We start from the raw sequence: 7,307 nt of genomic DNA on the forward strand, positions 1-7,307 counted from the left end.
TTTGCTGCATCCGGGCTGGGACGGCTTGACTTCATTGATGGACCAATAAATACCAAAACTATACCAGCGAATTCTAAAAGAAAATGTCAGATAAATTCAAAAGGTATAATACTTCAGTGGTTTCTTTTTAACTTCATTGTGGTCAAAATTTTCAACAGAATTGTGGAGTAGAACTAGATATCAGATATAGCGGATAATTGGTTTAGGCTATGTGTCAGTTAAAGTAATAAAGTATTTTTTTTTAAAGCTTTATTATAGCACAGAAGCAGTAGTGTGATTCCTTTTCAGCCATCAGAGAGAATTGACTCCCATCTGTCCCTCGATGAAACTGTAACCCAGTGGGGGATACAATAGACAAAGGTGTACCTGCAGTTTGCATGCACGTGGTAACACAATACGGCACAAATTAGACCACCGTCATTAGCCGAAACAGAGTTCTTGCCATCTACTTATCCTCATCAGACAGTCTGAGGTCTCTCAACAAGCTGGAGGGGATAAAATCAAATCAAGGATATCAAATGAAGCTGCTCCTTCTCTTTTCGTGCCAATGTGAGCATACTTGCACAAGGCGCACTAATGTTTTACTAATGAGCGCATCTTCGCGGCAAGTCCTTTCAGTGAAATGAGGATCAGCTGGAAGTCGGTGCGGGTCAACTCTTCGTAGAAGTCCGAAAGGAGAAATTTGAAAAATGAGAATTCAGTTTTGTGTGTGTCACTGGCTTGGAAGGTGATGACCTTTCAACACTGAAGACGCGGTTCATTACACAAACAAATAAAGGTTAGTCCTGATGCTGGAGCTGAAACACACTGCTTTTAATTTCAGCTATTTTGTAGGAAAATGCCAAAGATCTCAAGGCACTTCTTGTATTTATGATACTTTGAGAGTATTTGAGTGAAGAGAAAGGAAAACAATAAAAGAAAAGACTTACCATCTCTTTTGTTTGAAGTAAACTGCAAGAAAAAGGAACAAAGTTAAACAAAATTATGATTAAATTAGACCTTGTGAGGGTGCAATTGTACGAAAACCTCTGCAGCATCAATGAGGAATTACTAAATGCAAACGAGTTCTCTGTTCTTACCAACAAGCGTGTGCCTTCGTTCTCCGCACAGGTGATGTGTGGCTCTTTATTCTCTGTCACCTAAAACTCCTCCTCACAAGGGAAAGCTGACAAGATGCACTTCCTCATCCACCTGTAGTGTTGCCTTTCGCTCTGGAGATCATGAGCTCATGCATCCAGTCGCTTCCAGGGGTTAAATGTTTTTCCAACTCCGGGTGACCCAAGTGTCCACGGGGGCTCTTTTTACAGAGAGTGGACACTCTGTCTTAGAAGAAGAGCAGTGTTTGTCGCAAATGTAAATGCAGTTAATGAAAACGTATTTCCAGGAAGGTTAAAAATCCTCTAGTTTCTCTGCAAAATATAATTCTGGATTTATTTCTCTTGCATTCAATTTTCAGGACTGAAAATGTTATTATACAAAAAGTATGTAACTATTATTAGCAATATGTACTTAAAGCATTAAATTAGAAGTAAGTACGTAAAGTACGTAATGCAAAGAAGAGCAGGAAGGTGACTGTAAGTTATTGTATTTGTACTTTTAGATGCAGCAATCATTCTTATTTAGTTGATATTATTTTATTAGAAGAATGCATCCCATATTATAAAAGCCTAATGTGTAAAATAAAATATATATGATATAATTATAGTTAATTAATATAATATTTTTTATAAATCTGTAAAAATAATGACGAAGTACAAGTACCTCAAACTTGTACATTACTGAAGCAGATGCATTGAGGTGATTAACAAGCTAAGCCCTTAATTACTTCAATGTTGTGAATCAATGCCCAGAAGAGGTTCCTTTAAATAATAAATCATTCTCTATGTGAACTTAATATAATATGAAATTTTAATTTGGTCCTGTTTCTCATTTGTCCTCTATATCATCTTTATCATTTATTATCGCCAACGCTCTGCAGCAAAATGTTTTCAAGCGTGGTTAATTTGAGCTAAACGTGCCTTGTGGCGGGCGGGACACAAAACGGGAGACGCCTGATGGCCGATAGGAGCGAAGGGATCAACGGAGTGAAGCGCCAAGGTGCGGCTCACATATCATTATTTGCAGTCTTCTTCCCTGCAAACCTTAATTAAAGTGAGCACTTGTGAGAAGATGAGAGTGTTGAACACCATCTCTGGAGGTGATCCGGTTACAGCGGCTCACCGTTTCATTTCACACAGCCTCCCAGAATGACGTGGAGCCAATTTCCTTTATTTGCAAATACACAGCAGCTAATCAGAAACATATCAAATTAAATAGAGATCTTCTCACATAATTGTCCTATTTCATAGTGCCAGACCTGTGCAAACTGAAGGGATTAAGTACTGTTCTCAATGTTTAATATTTCAAATACTGAAGATTTTAATTATATTTCATTTGAATTAAGTGGGATAAAGTGTGTAAATCTTCCATGCTTCCCAAATATCTTGTTCCTTTGTCAAAATACATTAATGGATAAAGGCCACTGAAAAGCTGGACACAACCGTTTATGTAAGTTGCTTGAATAATGAAATTTAAAACTTACTGAGGATTTTAAATCTTCAACTGGTGTGACCGAACTAAAAACCCAACATATCCTAATATATAATAAGTTATTCTGACTTTTTAATCTCATAAACAATAAAATAGAGTTCTATCTGCAAGCGAATTTCAAAACATTGAAGGGTTTTGCTGCTACAGCCTGATATGATGGCTAATGCTACCAACGCTAATGCTATATTTTAGCATATTACTGCTACTGCTGTGACCAATGTAGCTAAGTGAGCTGGTGCTGAACTACATCTTATCGTTTACTATATATCTCTATCTATACCCACACCACAAAAGTGACATTTGACTTGAAGCATGATGAGGGGTGAATGGCCGTAGCTTGTTAGCTAATGGTTAGCTCGCTGACAACAGCCCCTGGGGACTTTTCTCCTGCTTTCTCAGTACTCATGTGTGTTGTTGTGTTTCCTCTGGCGCTGCGCTCACATCGCACAAAACTTTTAATTAAACAAAATGTTATTAAAGACTGTAAATGAAGCTCCCCCTGGGCTAGTTAGCAAACTCATTAGCCCAATCGCTAACACAGACAGTTTATTAAAATAATAAAAAAAATTAAAAAAAACATATTTGCACCACTGGATCCTGTCCCATAAACTATGTCTCTTTTGTGGAATATATTTATTGGAACTGGGCAGATTAATATATCTAATGAGCTAAAGGCTTCGTCGATTGTGGACTCCCTCGATCCTTTATCCCGTAGCTGTGACAAACTTGTGGACCAGAATTTATGCGTATTTTGCCCCAACAAAATAATCCTCGGATTCAATTGAAACGAGAAGAAAAACACTGTAATATATATTTTTTTAAATCCTGGTGTCCAGGCTATTTTTCTTTGATTTAATAGAATGGTGACACTTTAAGGGATAATTTAATTTTTCATAAAAACACTTCACTGTTTGACGTGTCGTTGGATGCATGATAATTTATTCATTGCCCAAATAACACAAATTGCAGATTCCTTCATTTGCTAAGTGCTTAAATCTGCAGGGGCACATCTATTTAAATGTCAAATTCATATTATATTTAGAGATTATGGTTCCCTTGTATGTTTTAACATAAAAAAATAGATGTTTTATCAAATGACCTGGGTAAATCACCACTGTGAATCTTATGTTCATGCTGACAAGATTGACACAGGTATCAGATGGATGGATTAACACGCTACATAAAGCGACCAACATATTTGTTGTTATATTCTTTGTAACCCACATTTAAGACCAGTGCAATAATTTACATTCCAGCTTCTTCTGCTGCAGAAAATCATGTAATATGTTTAAAAACTTCAAGTTACTCAATGGACGTTGAGTTCAGAACATTTAGTCGATTGCACTTTCCAAGATCAAGAACAAACGTTAACTCAAATAAAATTTTATAGTTATACGAAGTAAAAATATATATAGCCTGCAAACCGACTGCTGACTGCTTGGTTTCACTTTCCCCACTCCATCATCTCTTCCACTGTCATGGTCATTTTTTTAAACCCCATCTCTGTGAGATTTTCACTGATGACGCTTGTGCGACAGCTGTGCAACAGAGCCGTGTGTTGACAGCTCAATTTGTCCAGCGCTGACTGACGGACAATAGGCGCTATCATCAATCAAAGGGCCTCCCCAGCCGCCGCTGATCGCCTCTGTTTGCTATCTCCTTCCCTGCTGAGGGGAAGGCTCCATTTCAGCATATATTAACTAGACCTGTTGAGAGCGTCCACAACAATGTATCATCATGTTTGAGACAGATTACTGTGATTAGCATCTATTTTTCCTATTGGCTGTCTACGTGGCTTGGGTGTAAAGAAGCATGAGGCTAACTTCGGTGCTTGTTAATTACTTTAAACTATAGGTTCTAATATGTTTTAAGCTTATATGTAGTTATATCCGTGCATTACACTCACTCAGATTAGTTTGGCATAAGAACTCCAAATCTCTGCCATGACCTCTAAAACTTAGAAATTAACTAATTTAATTTGTTTACTTAAACTGGGGTCTTTCTGTGTGGAGTTTGCATATTCTCTCTGTGTCTGCGTGGGTTCTCTCCAGGTACTCCGGCTTCCTCCCACCGTCCAAAGACATGCTCGTTAGATTAATCTGTGATTCTAAATTGGCCGCAGGTGTGAATGGTTGTCTGATGCACTAGAGACCTGTCCGGGGTGTACCCCAATACCAGCTGGGATAGGCTCCAGCTGCCCCTGCAACCCTTCAGGAGGACAAGCGGTAACAGAAGATGAATGAATTTGTTTGCTTAATTTAAAAACCAATTCATATAAGAATAACAACATTTGGGTGGAGCTGTCTAGTCGTGCTACTCTAATCATTTCTAGGTTTCAGATTAATATTTATCTGTGGTTAGAATCTAATATTCTATTATAAACCTGAAGTATCACAAATATTTGCACACTGACTATGGTTGGCAATCTGTCTTTGGCTAGAGTGCATGCCTTTGTGTACATACTTATTGTATTGGAAGTCCTAACACCTAATAATAATAATAATTTAACCCTTAATTGTGCAATTAAATGCAACAGGGAAATTTCAGTTCCTGCTGTTTGACCCCATCCCTTTGTTCACACAGTAGTGTGTACAGTTGGAGAAGTGGGCTGGAGAATCTAAAGACACGGGGAACAATTTGGGAGTCAGATGCTTGCTCAAGGCACCTCAGCCATGGACACAGCGGGACGCCAATCCCTCGGTCCCAAGCTGCACCTCCAACCACTACCCCACAGCTCCCCGTTTGAACAAAAACAAAAAAGGAACAAGAGACTAGGGTTGAGACAATTTTACAAATGCTAGTTTAGCTACTTAGCATGTAATCCCTTCAATGTTCAAAACAGCCACCAAACGAACAAGATCTATGCTATGTTATTTCTTCTCTTGTTCAGAGGCGTAGTTTACCTTGATTTATTTTTATTATCACCAAGCAGGTGTTTTGATCTCCTTTCCATCAGAGCGTTAGTTTAAAAATGCAACTAGAGAAACAGAAGATGAGACAGACTCCCCCTCTACTGTTTGCAGGATAAAACCAACAGCACAGAGGACACATTTTTTCTGTTTGGATTCATATATATATATATATATATATATATATATATATATATATATATATATATAGTCAGGGTATAGTACAGCGAGGTCTAAGATGACCAAACGGCACCAGAGGACAAATTTAAGCTCAACAACACAGGTGGAAAAGCACAAAGCCATGGGATCTAAACACAGTGAGACGTGTACAATCTACAGATCTCTCGCTGGAGGGAGCAGACAAGCATATTGCTATTAGTTTGAAATAACCTCAGTGGAAACCTGTGGAAGAGGAATCCCTGAGGATTTGCCGGTGTGAAAATAGCCAAGGGATGAAGCGCTTTCAGACAGACCATTAAAAGTGTCTGAGGGAAAAAATGTTTACAGGAACAGTTTGACATGCTGGGGGAATATACTTCTTTGCTCTCTCGCCAAGAGCCAGATGAGAAGATTTGCTACACCTGTTTGGCTGGAAGCTAGAGCCAGCAGCTGATGTGCGTTCACATGTGACCCCTTCTTGGGGGATAGAAGTGTAATCCCCCCTTAGAAGTGGAAATTTTTACATAAGATCCTGATGTTTTCCAAAATGGTGGAAGTGGATGGTAAGTTCAAATATTGTAATTTAGTTTTTTAGAGTTTTAATTCTGTAATAAAACTAAAAATGTTTGAGAAATATCTTTATTCTCTAGTCTGTGAGCAAGCATGACTTAGGAAAGTTGGGCTGGGGTTGTTGGAAAGTGATTATGCAAAGATCTACCAGGCCAATCAAATTATTTGGGCAGGCTTCATGCAGCGATGGACAGATGAGTAACGGCGACATGGCCATCCGTGTCATCTGAGCACCGTGGAGTTGAATATCCAATTGCGTGAAATCGAAGGCGTGTTCCCAGACCCAACAATGTCTTACATACATTAAGTTACCCGCTAGTTAGCATGCTAGCTTACTGTTTGCCGCAGTGTCTCCCATGGCAACAGTTGCCTCAGAGCAGTGTTCTCACAACTTGAGGCTGAAGATACTAACGACACAACCACCAATAAAACATAAACACAAGCTGCAATTTTCATATTAGGTCTGAGTAGGCAAGTTGTGTCGTGTTTGCTAACCCGTTACCTCCCTGTTACCTTGCTAACTTGCTAGCCTCTGTGTCTCGTAGAAGCCGACAGTTTCCTAGCAGTGTTCTCACAGCTTAAGGCTAAAGATATTAACAGATCTCGAAACTAGAAGCTCCCAAGTTCCATATGAAGGCGACATAATGTCTGAGTTCATGAGTTTGCTAATACTTTTACAAATATTGGACAGGGACAATAAGCTAATTATCGCAGTTTAGCCCTATAGAGTTTTAATTTTATATATCTGAAGAAAATGTTGACATTTGCAATAGCCTCATCCTGTTTTTATGCCTTTACATTGAGTTACATGGTTGTTAGCATTGCTAACCTGCTAGCCTCGTTGGCTTCTAGACACCAACAGTTGTTGCTTTATTTTACTGCCTACCTTCTCATGACTCGAGGCCAGTGTTAACACTTGAACGCCAAACATACTGGGTACACGACTTCCCATGTTGTAAACCACAAGTTTTAATGATTTTGTCAATGCTATCAAACATATAGCCTTTGTTTCCAGTTTGTATGATAGGCTAAGCTAAGCTATGCTAAGGGGTATAAATCTTGGAATAAATCTTTAAAATG

Source organism: Chelon labrosus (genome assembly GCF_963514085.1).
Source record: "Chelon labrosus genome assembly, chromosome: 8".
Classification (NCBI taxonomy): domain Eukaryota; kingdom Metazoa; phylum Chordata; class Actinopteri; order Mugiliformes; family Mugilidae; genus Chelon; species Chelon labrosus.